Below are 19604 nucleotides of genomic sequence, written 5' to 3' on the forward strand. Positions count from 1 at the left end.
GGAACGGGTGGATTACGGAATCAAACACACCCACTAAACTGACTATTTTGGGTTTTAAAGAAGGACTTTATCAAACAAAACGACCATTTGTTGTGTAGCTGGGACCCTTGGGATTGCAAACAGAGGAAGATCTTCAAAGGTAAGTGATTTATTTTATCTCTATTTCTGATTTTTGTGACACCTCTGCTGGTTTGGAAAATGTTTTTAATGCTGTTGTATGATGTCACAAAGCTGTTCAGTACTTAAACATAGAAGAGGATGTCTTCCTCAATTGACCCCCCATAAACATAATGAACATATACCAGGAGCTGTGCCAGGCCTGCCATGTCTGTTAACTTATCCAGCTGTAAAGTGTATAATTCACTGGCTTGTATGCAACGCAGAAATGGTTTCAAAACATCTCCTGCCATGTCACTGATGCGTCGTGAAACAGTGTTGTTTGATGAAGTCATTGTCTGTATAGCTTTTTTGGCCTTTTCCCCCAGCATCGCCCCAGCCATATCCGCGGCAGCAGGAAGAATTAACAATAGTATGGGGGTTGCCTGTCCTAGCTCACCATATAAGACCCTTCTATACCCTTCTTATTAATAGTATCTGTTGCTTTTCTACATGTCTTACTTCTTGAAAGTCGTCTTTATTCTCGATTAAAAAACTCAGGTGGCTTATTTTTCAAACTGTCATGTTTCGTTTAAAAATGTCTGCGCTAGAGGGAAGGTTTCCCACGAGAGAGAAACGCTTAACATGATTGGATGTTAATTATTTTACTAGCCTACCTGTATTTGACATTGTGTTGTTATTTTGCTGAACACTAAAATGTTTATTTTATTTTTGGCAGTGAAATGAGGCTACTCAGGCGAGAAAAAAAACTCACCCAAATGTATAGGCCTGTTGGAAAATATAAATGTACTGTTTGAAAATGTGAAGAATTGTATTTATTTGTATTATTATTATTATTTAAAAAAATGCATGTGAATCACATTTTTATTTGCCGTATTTGGCGTTGCGCGTACCCAAGTTTGGGAGTACTTGCACTAGAACACTGAAACACTGGAACACTGGGTGCTGACTGCTTTTAGGAAATGAAGGAGAGAGTGCTCTGTGAGAAAGAGAGAGAGAACGATGGTGAGAGATATAGAGACAGAGGACAAGGGCGAGAGCACGTCAGACCAAATATAACCCTGACTATAATAAAGAAGAAGCATTATGTTTTATCACCATTTCTTCAGTGGTGCAGTTTCCCATAACGCACATTGTCTGGGTAAAAACACAGACAGCCAAGCAATTTCCCTTGGCTTTAAACCACTCTCGTTGTTTATCTTGGCTTTGTCATTATATTGAAGCGATGGCTGATTTCCTTTTCTCAATTCCCCCTAAATGCACATGATCGCATAGTTGACTGGCAAAACGTAGGTCTTTAACACTTCAAATGAGACTCAGAGATAAAAGAAATGCAAAACAGCTCTCAAGTTCCACTGGTTCCATACGTCTTAGACTTTCTCTACGCCAGGTTGTATCTCAAGCATACAGTCAAGCTAACATATGGAATTGTTTTAAGATGGTCATATCAATTAGTGTATGCTGTAAAGTTAACATCTGGAGTTAACCTCTAAATCAGGGCTTCTCAAACTTTATGGGGTCAAGGAACCCCTTTTGTCATAGAAAATTAATCAGGGAGCCCCTCAAAATCAGAACACAAGTTGAGTGCGATAAAAATTCCCTATAAGGAGTTTTACTGTGACGTCTGCAGTGCATGGCTGGAAGAACCAAGTGTCGGTCCCGGGAAAGAACATGGAAAGAACATTTAAAAGGCCCGCCTCTTGGCATTGGAAGGACATTTTGGCAGTTTATATCACATACATTATGCATGATCTAATGTGTATGTTTGCATGACACGCAGGGCTAATACTCTCGACCACTGCTACTTTAACTTCCACGATAAATACAAAGCCCTCCCCCGCCCTCCCTTCGGCAAATCTCACCACGACACCATCTTGCTCGTTCCATCTTATAGGCAGAAAATCAAACAGGATGTACCAGTGATTAGAACCATTCAAAGCCACTCTTCAAGATTGATTTGATCACCCATACTGGAATATGTTCCAGAGAATAACATTGACTGATACGAATGCACGTGCATTGGTGATTTTGTGCCCACTGTGACTATTAAAACCTACCCTAACCAGAAACCGTGGATGGATGGCGGCATTCACGTAATACTGAAAGCGCGATCCACCGCATTTAACCATGGAAAGAGGTCTGGAAATATGGATGAATATAAGCAATGTAGTTATTCCAACCGCAAGGCAATCAAAAAAGCAAAATGCCGGTACAGGGACAAGGTGGAGTCAACAGCAGAATTCAACAGCTCAGACATGAGACGTTTGTGGCAGGGTCTACAGGAAATCACGGACTACAAAAACCCATGTCATGGACACCATGACAGTTGCTTCCAGGCAAACTAAACACCTTCTTTGCATGCTTTGAGGATTATACAGATCCACCGTTGCGGCTCGCTAACAAAGACTGCCCCCCCCCCCCCACCTCCTTCTCTGTGGCTGACGTGAATAAAACATTTAAACATGTTATAACCCTCGGAAGGCTGTTGCTCCACATGCTTCACGATGGCTACCATTGTTCCTGTTTCCAAGAAGGCAAAGATAACTGAACTAAATGACTACCGCCCCATAGCACTTACTTCTGTCATCATGAAGTGCTTTGAGAGGCTAGTCAAGGATCATATCACTGCCACCTTACCTGCCATCCAATACACACTTCAATTTGCATACCACCCGAACAGGTCCACAGATGACGCAATCTCCATCACACTCCATACTGCCCTATCCCACCTGGACAAAAATAATAATACTGAGAAAACATGTTCATTGACTACAGCTCAGCATTCAACACCATAGTACCCTCCAAGCTCATCATCAAGCTGGAGGCCCTGGGTCTCAACCCCGCTCTGTGCAACTGGGTCCTGGACTTTGTGACGGGCCGTCCCCACGTGGTGAAGGTAGGAAACAACATCTCCACTTCACTGACCATCAACACAGGGGCCCGACAAGGGTCTGTGCTCAGCCACAAGGGTGTGTGTGCTCCTGTACTCCCTGTTCACCCACTACTGCATGGCCATGCACGCCTGCAACTCAATCATCAAGATTGCAGATGGCACAACAGTAGAGGGCTTGATCAACAACAACAACTAGATGTTCTACAGGGATGAAATGAGGGCACTCGGAGTGTGGTGTCAGGAAAACAACCTCTCACTCAACGGTCAACAAAACAAAGGAGATGAACATCAGGAAACAACAGAGGGAGCATCCCCCTATCCACATCGAAGGGAGTGGAAATGGTGGTAATTTTCAAGTTCCTGGGAGTACACATCACAGACAAACTGAAATGGTTTGTGTGGGTGGAGTCTGTGTGGGTGGAGAAATTTGGCTTGTCACCTAAAACCTTGACAAACTTTTACATATGCACAATCGAGAGCATTCTGTTGGGCTGGAACGGCAACTGCACCACCCTCAACCGCAAGGCTCTCCAGAGGGTGGTGCTGTCTGCACAACGCATCACCGGGGGCAAACTACCTGACCTCCAGGACACCTACAGCACCCTATGTCACAGGAAGGCCAAACAGATCGTCAAGGACAACAACCACCCGAGCCACTGCCTGTTCACACTGCTATCATCCAGAAGGCGAGGTCAGTACAGGCGCATCAAAGCTGGGACCGAGAGATTGAGAAACAGCTTCTATCTCATGGCCATCAGACTGCTAAACAGCAATCACTAACTCAGAGAGGTTGCTGCCTACATTGAGACCACTTTAATAAATTAATCACTGGTCACTTAAACAATGCCACTTTAAATAACGCCACTTTAATAATGTTTACATATCTTACATTACTCATATCACATGTATATACTGCATTTTATACCATATATTGCACCTTGCCTATGCCGCTCAACCATCCCTCATCCATATACTTATATGTACATATTCTCATTCCCCCCTTTATATTTGTGTGTATTAGGTAGTTGCAGGGGAATTGTTAGATGATTTGTTAGATATTACTGCACTCTCGGAAATAAAAGCAAAAGCACTTCGCTACACTCGCGTTAACATCTGCTAACCATGTGTATGTGACCAATAACATTTGATTTGATTTTGTAAAAGAACATGTCTTCATTCAAAAGAACATGTCATTAACATCAATAGACTAACATACAATTAAGACTCATTAAGATCATTTTCAACCAACTTTAATCATCACATTAGGTTCTATTCACTATAGTCATTAAGTCTCCGTACTTCAGAGGTTAAAAATGAAAGTACATGTTTTTCTCCTCATTACGAAACCCATTAACAGAACACAACAGCAGCCCCACCTTCCCTATTAGTCCAGAACACAACTGCAGACCCATATTAGCCCTGAAACGCGGAGCAGGTTTTTCTCGTTATTAAAATGTATCCACATGGCTGCAGCAGCGGCCCTATTTTTAAGAGTGAGGAAAGGAAAGAGGGAAGTAGAGAAGGGGTAAGGGGTAAGGGCTGGTGCAAATTAAAAGAACAACAATGTCCGTTGAGAGATTGATGCTCCTTAGGCCGTCGGAGATGTGAAGTCAATGGAGCGTCTGCGCTATCTGTTTTCAACAAGGATGAGTGTGGATGGGCTAGCCAAACTGCACCGTGGAGACATACTGACTGGTTGTACGTTAGTTATTGCTCTTATTTCCCTAAAGTGGTATTATAGCCGTCTTATTGTGTATTTTGAATTGTTTAAAGGGTATTTTACCTTCATTTGTATACTGTACTCCTCCTTGGGAATAACTAAAGGTGGTTATTATCACTTTGTATTGATTTGCTTGATTGGATTGTCACTACCAGGTATACAGCCAGGTAGAATACGACATGACTCTTACTCCTTTTAATGTCAGAGGAAAGGAGAAGAGCCAGAGCGTCATTGCTGTCTAGTTACCGCTATAATAATGGATTGACTTGGCTGATTTGTACTGCTGAAAGCAGTATGCAGAGACCTTGACATCTGCGGTGTTGGAGATTCTGTTCAACAGCTAACCATAAAACTTGTTTTTCTTGGCCACCTATATTGAAAAGCCATTTCCTGGGAAACATTACTTTTCACAACGGAACTGTAGGTTATGTGTGACTTGGAACCACAACCCTCTGTTCACACACTCTTTAAAAAAAAATATGTTATCGGGAACTTTAAAGGGTTCTTTGGCTGTCCTCATAGGAGAACGCTTTGAAGAACCCTTTTAGGTTACAGGTAGAACCCTATCTACAAAGGGTTCTACATAGAACCCAAAAGGATGTACCAGGAAACAAAAAAAAGAACCCCTTTGGAACCCTTTTTTCTAAGAGTGTACCTTCTCTATGTTCTCAGCACATCTGTTTTTTCCAACAGCTGCAGAAGTACAAAGTGACAATGGCTGCAAAGTGACAATGACAGTGGCATGACTAACCTCCATTCCCTCCTCATGTTTGAAGCTGTATAATTGTTTGGAGTTGTATATATTTTATGATTGTACCGAATGAATGGTATTTTGTGCTCCATAGTGTTTGAATTAATGGCGTTTTAGACTTCAATCATACATATTACATCAAGTACGATTCCTACTGAATGTAATACGTAATTAGTGTTTGTATTGTGGTCTCGTGTTCCCGATATTGCCATCTATATTGGCCTTGTTGTGATTCATAGAGGTGTATTATATTGTAGGTATATAAATTAGCAAGTAAACTGGAATTGTAGAAAAACTTTTCTGGTAATGATGTGGCTGTTTTGGCATTGACACTGATAAGGGACATGTGGAGGGCAAAAGAAATCCAGATATCTTAGATCAAGTAACCAGCAGAGGAATCATTTTCCCTTTAAATCCACCACTGTCCCGAAGGCACATGAAAACTGTGCCTCAAATAGCTGGTCGATAACCACCAGACTACTTAAAAATCCTTCTGGGGTATGTGTTATTATGAAGCTAAAATAACAACTTGTGCAATCTGGGAAATCTATTTTCTGAAGGATACTTATTCCATATCTAATGTGGTATCTCGGGTCTGACTAAGTAGACATCAACTTTGTAATCAATAGATTAATTTAATTTTGAATATTTTATCGACACTGATATGAGTTATTTACAGGGTTGGATAGGTTACTTTCTAAATGTAATCCGTTACAGTTACTAGTTACCTGTCCAAAATTGTTATCAGTAACGTAACTTTTGGTTTACCCAAACTCAGTAACGTAATCTGATTACGTTTAGTTACTTTTAGATTACTTTTCCCTTAAGCAGCATTAGAAGAAGACATAGAATGTATGTTACCAATTGAACAACACCTGTTGCAGGATAAATCAATGTTAAAGTTTACATGGCTGGCCATATATGGATGTTACATTTAACTTTATAGGTTGGTTATGTAGGATTCTTCTAACCCATCGACTTCTACTTCATATAATAATACGATTAAATTATATCTTTACATTAAAATCCAAAGTCTATCAGAATTCCAGTCATTACAATAAATGTTATACCCCTTGATCTTCAAGAATAGGATTTGGAAATACGGAAGTATAGATTAGCCACATTGTTTTACCTGAGCATGACCCCAAAACTAAGGACTTATTAGCCAGCCCTACTTTGCTTTTGTTGTCATGGAGGACTGATTGGGCTCATTGATTCGAGTTGAAAAATAAACGCTGCGCTCATGGAATGACATGCTTTGAGCACTGCTGAAAAGTGCTATTTACATGTGAAAATTGAATGTCATATGCTACATTTGCTACAGGCCTCTTGTTTACCATTTTGTTGGTGACAATTTGATATCTTGATAATATGCAGCTGTTTAAAGGGAAAATCCACAGATGAAACAATAACAAAATTGGCGCCCCCCTCTGTTTTGGTAAGAAGCTAAGGGTGGGCCTGGAGAAATTTAACCACTCTCAGATTAATAGACAGAGCTATGGATGCAAGGACTGACCATCCATGATATACAAATTATAGTTTTAACCATGTTTTGAGGCCATATAGTGTTTGTTTACATTGACTTTGTTTATAAACATTAGAATTAAACCAGTTTATACTTAGGGAAAAAAACACATTAGAATGAGTTTCTCAAATAGTTATTTAGCAGATGGTCTCATCCAGAGCGTTAGCGTTAACATATTTGAAGCAGTGATCTTTTGGTTACTGGCCCAACACTCTAACCACTAGTCTACCTGCCACCCAGATGTCGCTCCCAACCTGTTATGTGAAAGTGTAGGGCAGGGGAGATGTAAATAAAGGGGTGTTTGGTACAGCGAAGCACTCCTCTCACTCTTTATCATCATAGAATAGGAGCTATTCACTCCCATCTCAGGTCATTTCATCACTAAAGCGTAACTCTCAATTCAGACTGCAGGCATTCAGAGCTCGAGGTTGTATGATTAATCTTGGCTAGGTAATCCAATGGCTGCTAATACATTGTGTTATTCTGCAGAGACACAGTTGTGTTTATGGGTTTGAATACAGATGTAGGATCTTCATTTGAACACACCTTTATTGCTGACTTGTAGTGTATGCACTTTAACATGTCAGACTTGACCTAACGACAAAAGTATCAACAAAACATGTCTATTAATTATAATCCTCATAATTATGCACATGTCCTGTTGCTGCAGGATTATTTTCCTGCTGTGGCAAACTGGCTCAAATTATGATCCTACATCTGTAAAAGCACAGTGTCGTAACATCAGTATGAATATAAGGATGACTCACCTGCTAGCTACCTTAAACACTTTGCTCTGGGGGGTAGCAATAATAGCTTACCGTTAATATTCAAATTCGATCAACTTCCGGGAAGTAATTACAGTGATTACATCAATGGCAGCTATAAGATTGGTAATACAAGGTATTTGTTGTCAACAGACTAGCGGTTGACTCCTCTTATTTCAGATCAGGCTTATTGTAATAGCTGGAATGGAATGATCTGACACCTCTGGTTTGTTCATAGGGTTTCCATTTACAGTCTCTTGCTATGTTGGAGGGGGATCACAGATACGAGGGTGAATTTGTCTGTGTGCGTGTGCGTGCGTGTGTGTGTCTGTGTCTGTGTGTGTGTGTGTGTGTGTGTGTGTGTGTGTGTGTGTGTGTGTGTGTGTGTGTGCGTGCGTGCGCGTGCGTGTGTGGGTGGGTGGGTGTGGGTGTGTGGGTGGGTGTGGGTGTGTGTATGTGTATGTGCACGTGCGGCCCTCCATGTCCTCATTCCTCTCATTACAGATCGATGCGGCAATAATATGAGCTCCCTGATTGTAGCAGGCCAAATTAGAGGCTGTCAGACAGAGCGAATAGCTGCATTAGTCAGCTCCGGCTGATTGCTGAAAGCATTGGAACTATTTAACAACTCCAATCACAACACGGAACATTCAAACGGTCCAGGACCTTGTATTTGTCTCTGATGGTTAATTGGTTAGGAAATACAACCCACTTGACTACTGCATAGGCCTGGCTGCTGAAGCATTTATTTGACAGTTTCTGTCAGTTGCGTACAAGCAATTCTTGGATCTGTGTTGAAACATATCTATAGTGTTGATAGAAAGTGTTGACACTTATATATAGCAGAACAGCAATGATCAAATGCTCTACTATAGTTATAGAACTTCTGATCATTTTCTTGCCTTAGTACCTGACTTGCATATCTTAGACCAGTTTCCCAATTCTGGTCTGACCAGTACCCCCAATAGTACACATTTTTGTTGTAGCCCAGAACAAACTCACCTTCAACTCATTGAGGGCTTGATGATTAGTTGACAAGTTGTGCTTGTCAACAGAAATGAGTAGTCGATGACTGAAGTTGGGAAACACCGTCACAAACCACCTTTCGTAAAAAATTCTACACAAATGTCATCAGTGAAGACAAAATTCACCGTTAAGTGTTTTTTTTTCACAGAATATGAACACATTGTTTTCATCTGAAGGAAATATGTGCAATTGTGTGCACTGTTTCTGGCAATCAGTAAAAATTACTGCACAAAATTCCTCTTGGGATTTATTTAAGATTCCCTTTAGAGATGTAGAGTATCAGAAGTTTCCAGAAGACAGGCAGGGACTCTGACATTAGGGGGAAGTTTTGTCCACCATTGTGGTGCCAGGACAAAGAAAAGCTTTGACTGGGATGACTGGGATGCTGATCACCTGTAGGGGTGGGAGGGCCAAAATACCATACAGTTGAAGTAGGAAGTTTACATACACCTTAGCCAAATGCATTAAAACTCAGTTTTTCACAATTCCTGACATTTAATCCTGGTAAAAAATCCCTGTTTTAAGTCAGTTAGGATCACCACTTTATTTTAAGAATGTGAAATGTCAGAATAATAGTAGAGATTTAATTTATTTCATCACATTCCCAGTGGGTCAGAAGTTTACAAATACTAAATTAGTATTTAGTAGCATTGCCTTAAAATGTTATAACTTGTGTCATACGTTTCGGGTACTCTTCCTCAAGCTTCCCACAATAAGTTGGGTGAATTTTGGCCCATTCCTCCTGACAGAGCTGGTGTAACTGAGTCAGGTTTGTAGGCCTCCTTGCTCGCACAAGCTTTTTCAGTTCTGCAAACATTTTCTTTGGGATTGAGGTCAGGGCTTTGCGATGGCCACTCCAATACCTTGACTTTGTTGTCCTTAAGCCATTTTGCCACAACTTTGGGTGTATGCTTGGGGTCATTGTCCATTTGGAAGACCCATTTGTCACCAAGCTTTAACTTCCTGACTGATGTCTTGAGATATCCACATAATTTTCCTTCCTCATGGTGCCATGTATTTTGTGAAGTGCACCAGTCCCTCCTGCAGCAAAGCACCCCCACAACATGATGCTGCCAGCCCCGTGGTTCACGGTTGGAATGGTGTTCTTTGGCTTGCAAGCCTCCCCTTTTTCCTCCAAATATAACGATGGTCATTATGGCCAAACAGTTAGATTTTTTATTTATCAGACCAGAGGACATTTCTCCAAAAAGTACGATCTTTGTCCCCATGTGCAGTTGCAAACCATAGTCCGGCTTTTTTTTATGGCGGTTTTGGAGCAGTGGCTTCTTCCTTGCCAAGCGGCCTTTCAGGTTATGTAGATAAAGGACTCGTTTTACTGTGGATATAGATACATTTGTGCCTGTTTCCTCCAGCATCTTTACAAGGTCATTTGCTGTTGTTCTGTTATTGATTTGCACTTTTCGCACCAAAATACATTCATCTCTAGGAGACAGAACGCGTCTCCTTCCTAAGCGGTATGACAGCTGTGTGGTCTCATGGTGTTTATACTTGGGTACTATTGTTGGTACAGATGATCGTGGTACCTTCCAGACACTTCTGGATGATTTTCTTTATTTTCATGTCAAGCAAAGAGGCACTGAGTTTGAAGGTAGGCCTTTAAATACATCCACAGGTACACCTCCAATTGACTCAAATGATGTCAATTAGCCTATCAGATGCTTCTACAGCCCTGACATAATTTTCTGGAATTTTCCAAGCTGTTTATTAAAGGTACAGTCAACTTAGTGTATGTAAACTTCTGACCCACTGGAATTGTGATACAGTGAATTATAAGTGAAAAAATCTGTCTGTAAACAATTGTTGGAAAAATTACTTGTGTAATGCACAAAGTAGATGTCCTAACTGACTTGCCAAAATTATAGTGTGTTTACAAGAAATTTGTGGAGTGGTTGAAAAACAAGTTTTAATGACTCCAACCTAAGTGTATGTAAACTTCCAACTTCAACTGTAGATGCCAGAATGGAGTACTCGATTGGGGTGTAGGGTTTGACCATGGCCTGCTGCTCCGTAGGTAAGCACCAGGGTCTTGAAGATGATGTGAGCTTTGACTGGAAGCCAGTGGAGTGTGCGGAGGAGCAGGGTGACACTGGAGCACTTGGGAAGGTTGAACACCAGGCAGGCTGATTCAGACCGAAATATTCATATCAGTTGTGTTCCTCTATTCACCTGTCCTTATTTCTATTGTAGATTGTGTTTGTGTGTGTCACGCCCTGGCCAAAGAGAGGCTTTTATTCTCTATTTTGGTTAGGTCAGGGTGTAACTAGGGTGGGCATTCTATGTTCAGTTTCTATGTTTTGTATTTCTTTGTTGTTTGGTGGGTGTGGTTCTCAATCAGAGGCAGGTGTCTATCGTTGTCTCTGATTGAGAACCATACTTAGGTCGTTTTTTCCCACATGGGTTTTGTGGGTAGTTGTTTTCTGTCTTTCTACACCTGACTGGACTGGACTGGACTGGACTGGACTGGACTGGACTGGACTGGACTGGACTGGACTGGACTGGACTGGACTGGACTGGACTGGACTGGACTGGACTGGACTGGACTGTTCTGTTTCAGTTTTCGGTCATTCTTTTTGTTACTTCAGTGTTCAGTTCTAATAAAAGCATGAACACATACCACGCTGCACCTTGGTCCTCCACTCCTTCTAACAGCCGTTACAGTGCGCCAATGGAAAGTATACAAAACTATGAGCAAACCAGCCTTTGTATATAATGCATGGAATTGGATTTCAATGTTACCGATGAATGAATATTGCACACAATGTGCTTTATTTTATTTGATGTGTATGAAAATTATTGGTGAGATATACAAGCATAAAAGGAGAGTAATTACCCATAATGTTACACCTTTTGTCATGTACTGTCATGTTGTGTCTTGTCTCTGTCCTTTCCCTTCACCCTGTCTCCCTCTGCTGGTCGTTGTTAGGTTACCTTTTCTCCCCCGCTTTCCCCCAGCTGTTCCTTGTCTCCTCTAACTACCCATTCACCCCGTTTCCCACCTGTTCCCTTTTTCCCTCTGATTAGGTCCCTATATCTCTCTCTGTTTCTGTTCCTGTCCTTGTCGGATTCTTGTTTGTTGTGTTTCATGCCTGAGCCAGACTATCGTCATGTTTGCTGTAACCTTGTCCTGTCCTGTCGGAATCTGCCGGTCTATCTGAGCCTACCTATGTTTGGTTATTAAAGAAGCTCTGTTTAAGTTAGTTCGCTTTTGGGTCCTCATTCACTCACCATAACACCTTTGGATAGTTGTACTCTGAATTTTGATCATCGTGATTTGGTGACTGCAAAGGAAAATGTACTGATCTTCTGAGATTTAAAACACAATATCTTTCTTTTTTAGCTACTTGGACTCAATAAATAGGTATGCTGTTTTATCCATTAATTATGTATTTGATCCAATATCAAGTTATTTTAAATGTTGTTCAAATGCTAAAACTGGCCAATGTCCCTAATCTTTGGATGAACACTTTACTGATTAAACGGATAGTAGTGTGGAGTGTATTTAAAATGCATTGCAGACATGAAAGTGTTCTAGCCAAGAGTGCCGGAAGTAGGTCCAAATCCCGAAAGAACCTCGAGAAAGAACCATAACATTTCAGAGAGAGAGAGAGAGAGAAAAAAAAGATATGCCTGCCTGGCTGACATTTCATCATGCAGGAGAAAAGAACATGAAAACACTTTGATAACAATTAACCTGTAGGTTTGCTTCAGGTTGTGAAGAGAAGTTCGCCCACCTATATTAGGTTAGAACAGTAGGTTTACTTCAGGTTGTGAAGAGAAGTTCGCCCAGGTTAGAACGGTCATAAAAAAAGATGTCTCATTGTCGTTAGAACACATTTTCCAACAGGAAAACGGTATTTTATATCGTCCACTGACGCACTTGCACTCCCAATCAGTGGGGACAAGCATACCAGTGTGTTGGCCTTGATTCTAATTTGTGTCTTTGCATGGTTAGGTGTTAACAAGATTTACATACAGTTTTGGAACTCTGCATTTTTCATCTAAACAAATATATTTTATAAACCCAAGCCATATGGCTGCACTCACAATAGACCACAATAGACAATCAGACTCTTCAAACAGTTATTGTTTCATATGCATCGAGTTAATTGTGGACTTTTGATGAGACAATTGTTGATCACTCACTGGTTCAAGACCCCCCACACTATATTCTCCTTCAAAGCACATTTGTAGTCTCTGTGTTGATAAGAAAGGCCTGTCTTCAGCTTGACCACCTATAGCCTAGTCAGCTACTAGTAATCTCTCTGTCCTGATTGCTTCTCTCCTTCTTTGCCTTGTCAAAACAATTTGTCGGCCGTTCAGCCTGACAAAGCATTAACAAGACAAACTAATTCATATCCAGGATCAGTAATTATTTGCAGGGGCTTTGTGAGAATTTATTGTTTTTCTTTCTAATTGTGTCATGATCAGTTAATTAGAATCCTCACTTGGTCACAGAGCGCTTTCACAACGGCCGCTAATTGCCACGATGATGCTTACTTGTGATATCCTGCTACGACTATTGAATTTACATGACTTGTCTTTGTTGCTATACTGGAGCTTCATAGGCTTTTCTACAAGGAACTAACGTTTGTTATAACACAGTTTGTTGTTTTGCAAAGTCCATCAATTGAGTTTATCAAGAGCATAATTATTTTATTGGACTTTGATGAAAAAGGTTATACAAGCGTCTTAAGCTTAGAAATTAATTCAGTGGATAAGGTTTGGTATAGGGTTGAAACAGAAATATTAATATGACGAAACGAGTAGCATTGGGATTGAACGTGTGATGCTCGGAGCCATGGCTGGCAGTTTTAGCCGATCCTTATTCCCACCAGCCTATATTGGATGATAACAGGCACTAGCGTTGCCCCTAGTGGATGGTTGGAAATTGTCATGGCAATAAAATGGCAAATCATCCCGTAACTTCACCATTTTGATAATACAGCGAGTAATAGAGTTTGGCCTCTATATGAAATACACCTTCTAATCACTACATGTCACGTGCTGGAGTGAAACTGTGGTTTTACGTCCCTTAACAACAGAGCTATGCCTATTGTAGGAGTATTTTCCACTCCAACGCTCTCACAACCTGTTGTTGCTCAGTGCATTACCATCGCCTCTGAAGTGCACCACTTGCCTCACTCACTGTCAAATATGTATTCATGCCTCTAACACATTCTGCTCTCGTGTGCATAATGTTAAACCAGTGTGCCTTCCGCTCCTCCCTCTAAGAAACACTTAAACTTCAGGCTCCCAGGGTACCTCTTACTCAGAAGGGGAAGCCGGAGAGTTCAAAAATGCGTTTTCCTCTGTGTTAATGTTTTATCACCCGGGATTAACCTAATGGAGTCATGTTTGCGTAAATTAGTTCATGAAGACAAGGAAAACATATTAATGAATAAAGGGCTTGGATTTTAATCGTGAAGAATAATAGTCTACATAATTCATGGGAAGAAACATGGAAAGTAACATATCAAATGTCTATGCACAATATTATCCAGAATGATCCAGAATTGTACTTGTGTACCTAACTCTAGTCAGCCCTCAAATGTATGAGTGCAAACCAAGCACTGGACACTCAATTAGAGGAGACGTGTTGTACATGGTTACATTCATCTATGAACATTGTATGCAGCATCAATTATTGCTTTAAGTCAGGGATGACACATTGCCCTCACCCGGTGCCCTAGGTCTGAATCAGTCCCTATTTAAAAGGAGAGGATGAAAACACAAAGTGTTTTGGCCACCCAGTACCAGAATTGAACAGCCCTGCTCTAAACCAATGGTTTGGCAGCACATCTAATGCTAACAACTACCAAGTTAATAGGAAACTCATGAGTGATATGGATTTAACCATGTTAATAATAGGAGAGTGGCTGCTGCCATTCAGTAGTCCATTAGTCCTGCCTTGTGGTGTTTGGGATGGGGACGTTCTATTCCTGTTCTATTTAAGTTAGCAATGTTTTTACATCATATGAGTAATTGTTGACATAGTTACAAAGAACACAACATGAGCATTAAGGCCTCCAGTAAGCTTAGAGAAAATAAGGCATTGTAGAAAAGTCACAAAATAGCCTTCCTTACCTAAATCTCCAACTATATAACTGCCAGTTCTCACAGTTTCAGTTGGCAGGATTCTATCTCACACCTTTTGAAATGGTACATAGAGTGAACCCAGATAGTGATGGAATATCCATCTAAAACTAAACTCTGAACACAATATCTACCTCTCTGATGTAATGGGTAGATGAAAGCTGACATTTGGGTATTTGGATCAATTGCGTTCAATTGCTTGAGTTTAGAAAATAACCAGAAAACTGGTTTTGTACTACTACAAAGTCAGTTGAACTCAGAGGTCCTTTCCATCGTACAGTGAGTGGTTGGAAACCACGACATTCAATAATTCAAGCTAAACGTCAGCCCCATCATTCATTGTTATGGCAACATGAAAAGAACATGAGAGTGGAGAGTTAGTGTGACTGTGACGGTATGGAAGACATCAGGCTCAGTCACGCGCTGAGAGTTTTTTGAGAGATACTCTTTTGTAAATGGTGCTGAAATGACTGGGAGTGAATAGAGAACTGTCCAAGGTACTGAAATGGCTGGATGTGAATGGCAAGCTTCCAAAGCACTGAAATGTCCGGGAGATATCCAGGGCACAGCAACTACTTGGAGTGATTAAGGAGCTATCCAGAGTACTGTGAAGATGCCACCGGAGGGGATGGCTGCCGTTTTATAGGCTCTTAACCAACCGTACATAATGTTGCTGCTACCGTCTCTTATGACCATAAAGAGCTTCAGGACATCAGAACAGCGATTACTCACCTTGAACTGAACAAATCATTTTTCTTTAATTAGTCGGATGAGATTCTCATCGATGGGACTGTAGCGGAGCAGGTTGAGAGATTCAAGTTCCTTGGTGACCACATCACCAACAAACTAACATGGTCCATGCACACCAAGACAGTCTTGAAGAGGGCACGACAAAACCTATTCCCCCTCAGGAGACTGAAAAGATTTGGCATGGGTCCCGTTGATGGTCCCGTCGATGATAATGGGGGCGTTCTCGGTCCTCCTTTTCCTGTAGTCCACAATGATCTCCTTTGCCTTGATCAAATTGAGGGAGAGTTTGTTATACTGGCACCACACGGCCAGGTCCCTGGCCTCCTCCCTATAGGCTGTCTCGGTCCTACAGCTGCACCATCGAGAGCATCCTGACCGCTTGCATCACTGCCTGATATGGCAACTGCTCGGCTTCCGACTGCAAGGCACTACAGAGGGTAGTGCGTACGGCACAGTACATCACTGGGGCCAAGCTTCCTGCCATCCAGGAACTCTATTCCAGGTGGTATCAGAGGAAACCCTAATTCTCCAGCCACCCCAGTCATAGACTGCCCTGTCTACTACCGCATGGCAAGTGGTAGCAGAGCGCCACGTCTACGTCCAAGATGCTTCTAAACATCTTCTACCCTCAAGCCATAAGACTCCTGAACATCTAATCAAATGGCTACCCGGACTATTTGCATTGCTCCCCCACCCGTACCCTCTTTTTACGCTGAAGCCATTAGGTTTAGTATCTATGCATAGTCACTTTAATAATTCTGCTACATGTTTATATTACCTCAATTATCTCAACTAACCGGTGCCCCCACACATTGACTCTGTACCTGTACCCCCGGTATATAGCCTGGCTATTGTTATTTTACTGCTGCTCTTTAATTATTTGTTACTTTTATTTCTTATTTTTGTAGGTATTTTTCATAAAACTGCATTGTTGATTAAGGGCTTGTAAGTAAGCATTTCACTGTAAGGTCTACAGCTATTGTATTCGGTGCATGTGACAAAGAACATTTGATTTGATTTGAGTAATGACACTACTTAGGCAGCTGTCCAGGGAAATTAAACTACTTGATGCTATCCAGGGTAATGACACTACTTGGAGCCATCCAGTGTAATGTCACTACTTGGAGCTATCCAGGGTGATGAAACGTATTGGAGATATATAAGGTAATGTCACTACTTGGAGCTGTCCAGGGTAATGAAACGTATTGGCGCTATCCAGGATAATCAATCAATCAATCAATCAATCAATCACATGTATTTATGAAGCCCTTCTTACATGAGCTGATGTCACAAAGTGCTGTACAGAAACCCAGCCTAAAACCCCAAACAGCAAGCAATGCAGGTGTAGAAGCAAGGTGGCTAGGAAAAACTCCCTAGAAAGGCCAGAACCTGGGAAGAAACCTAGAGGGGAAACAGGCTATAAGGGGTGGCCAGTCCTCTTCTGTCTGTGCCAGGTGGAGATTATAACAGAACATGACCAAGATGTTCAAATGTTCATAGATGACAAGCAGGTCAAATAATAATAATCACAGTGGTTGTCGAGGGTGAAACAGGTTAGCACCTCAGGAGTAAATGTCAGTTGGCTTTTCATAGCCAATCATTGAGAGTATCTCTACTGCTCCTGCTGTCTCTAGAGAGTTGAAAACAACAGGTCTGGGACAGGTAGCACGTCCGGTGAACAGGTCAGGGTTCCATAGTCGCAGGCAGAACAGTTGCAACTGGAGCAGCAGCACGGCCAGGTGGACTGGGGACAGCAAGGAGTCATCAGGCCAGGTAGTCCTGAGGCACGGTCCTTAGGCTCAGGTCCTCCGAGAGAAGAAAGAGAGAGAGAAGGAGAGAAAGAGAGAAAGAAAGAGAGAAAGCGAGAGAGAGAATTAGAGAGAGTACTAAAGTTCACACAGGACATGGAATAAGACAGGAGAAATACTCCAGATACAACAGACTGACCCTAGCCCCCAGACACATAAACTACTGCAGCATAAATACTGGAGGATGAGACAGGAGGGTTCGGGAGACACTGTGGCCCCGTCCGACGATACCCCCGGGCAGGGCCAAACAGGCAGGATATAACCCCACCCACTTTGCCAAAGCACAGCCCCCACACCACTAGAGGGGATATCTTCAAACACCAACATCATCCTGAGACAAGGCCGAGTATAGCCCACAAAGATCTCCGCCACAGCACAACCAAAGGAGGGACGCCAACCCGGATAGGAAGATCACTTCAATGACTCAAACCACTCAAGTGACTCACCCCTCCTAGGGATGGCATGGAAGAGCACCAGTAAGCCAGTGATTCAGCCCCTGTAATAGGGTTAGAGGCAGAGAATCCCATTGGAGAGAGGGGTAATAACACGACTTGGAGCTGTCCAGGGTAATGACTCTAGTTGGAGCTGTCCAGGGTAATTACTCTAGTTGGACCTATCCAGGGTAATGACTCTACTTGGAGGTGTCCAGGGTAATGACTCTAGTTGGAGCTATCCAGGGTAATGACTATACTTGGAGCTGTCCAGGGTAATGACTCTAGTTGGAGCTATCCAGGGTAATGACTCTAGTTGGAGCTATCCAGGGTAATGACTCTACTTGGAGCTGTCCAGGGTAATGACTCTAGTTGGAGCTATCCAGGGTAATGACTCTATTTGGAGCTGTCCAGGGTAATGACTCTAGTTGGAGCTATCCAGGGTAATGACTCTAGTTGGAGCTATCCAGGGGAATGACTCTACTTGGAGCTATCCAGGGTAATGAAGCTGGAGCTGTCCATGAGACAATGGACATGGAGCTGTCCATGAGTAAAGCAGTATGTAAACATTATCTAAACATTATTAATTAAAGTGTCTAGTATTCCATTTTTTAAATGGCCAGTGATTCCAAGTCTATGTACAGTATATGGGAAATCACATGGATTCACATGTGACATTTCCACATGTTTTTCACATGTGAAATCATGTAAAACCATGTGTTTTTGGAACACTTCACGTGATGATATTTCACATGAAGTTTCACATGTGGATTTCCACGTGATCACGTAACCTTCAAATGTTCCCATGATATGCCTGCAAACAAAAATCACTCCTCATGATTAACTATCAGTGCTTTTAATCTTACATACTTTGTGTATGTTTATTTACACAGCAATTATTATTCAACATGTCTTTACCTGGGATTTGAACTCACAACCTCTTGGTTCATGGTATCATGAGCTTCAGTTCATGACCTTTAATGACAGCTGGTTCACAGGAAGTGAACATTTAATTTTCAATAACTTACTGTCAACAAGTGAGTTATTGCAAAATGCACAGTAACTTACTGTAGCTAATCCATCACACTCACTGACCTGATGGTCTGGTAGGAAAGTGAGTATTGTAATTACATGGTCGCTAGCTATGAATTAAATTGTGTATGGTTCTTTGGTATCACTTTAACAAGGCTGTATAACAGACAAGTTTAAAGAGATGCTTTGGGATTTTGGAAACAATCTAATTCAAATCAAATCAAATGTATTTATATAGCCCTTCGTACATCGGCTGATATATCAAAGTGCTGTACAGAAACCCAGCCTAAAACCCCAAACAGCAAGCAATGCAGGTGTAAAAGCACGGTGGCTAGGAAAAACTCCCTAGAAAGGCCAAAACCTAAGAAGAAACCTAGAGAGGAACGAGGCTATGTGGGGTGGCCAGTCCTCTTCTGGCTGTGCCGGGTGGAGATTATAACAGAACATGGCCAAGATGTTCAAATGTTCATAAATGACCAGCATGGTCACATAATAATAATCACAGGCAGAACAGTTGAAACTGGAGCAGCAGCACGGCCAGGTGGACTGGGGACAGCAAGGAGTCATTATGTCTGGTAGTCCTGAGGCATGGTCTTAGGGCTCAGGGCCTCCGAGAGAGAGAAAGAAAGAGAGATATAGAGAGAGCATACTTAAATTCACACAGGACACCGCA

This window comes from Oncorhynchus mykiss, chromosome 16 (genome assembly GCF_057628025.1).
Source record: "Oncorhynchus mykiss isolate SJ-2025 chromosome 16, ASM5762802v1, whole genome shotgun sequence".
Taxonomy (NCBI): domain Eukaryota; kingdom Metazoa; phylum Chordata; class Actinopteri; order Salmoniformes; family Salmonidae; genus Oncorhynchus; species Oncorhynchus mykiss.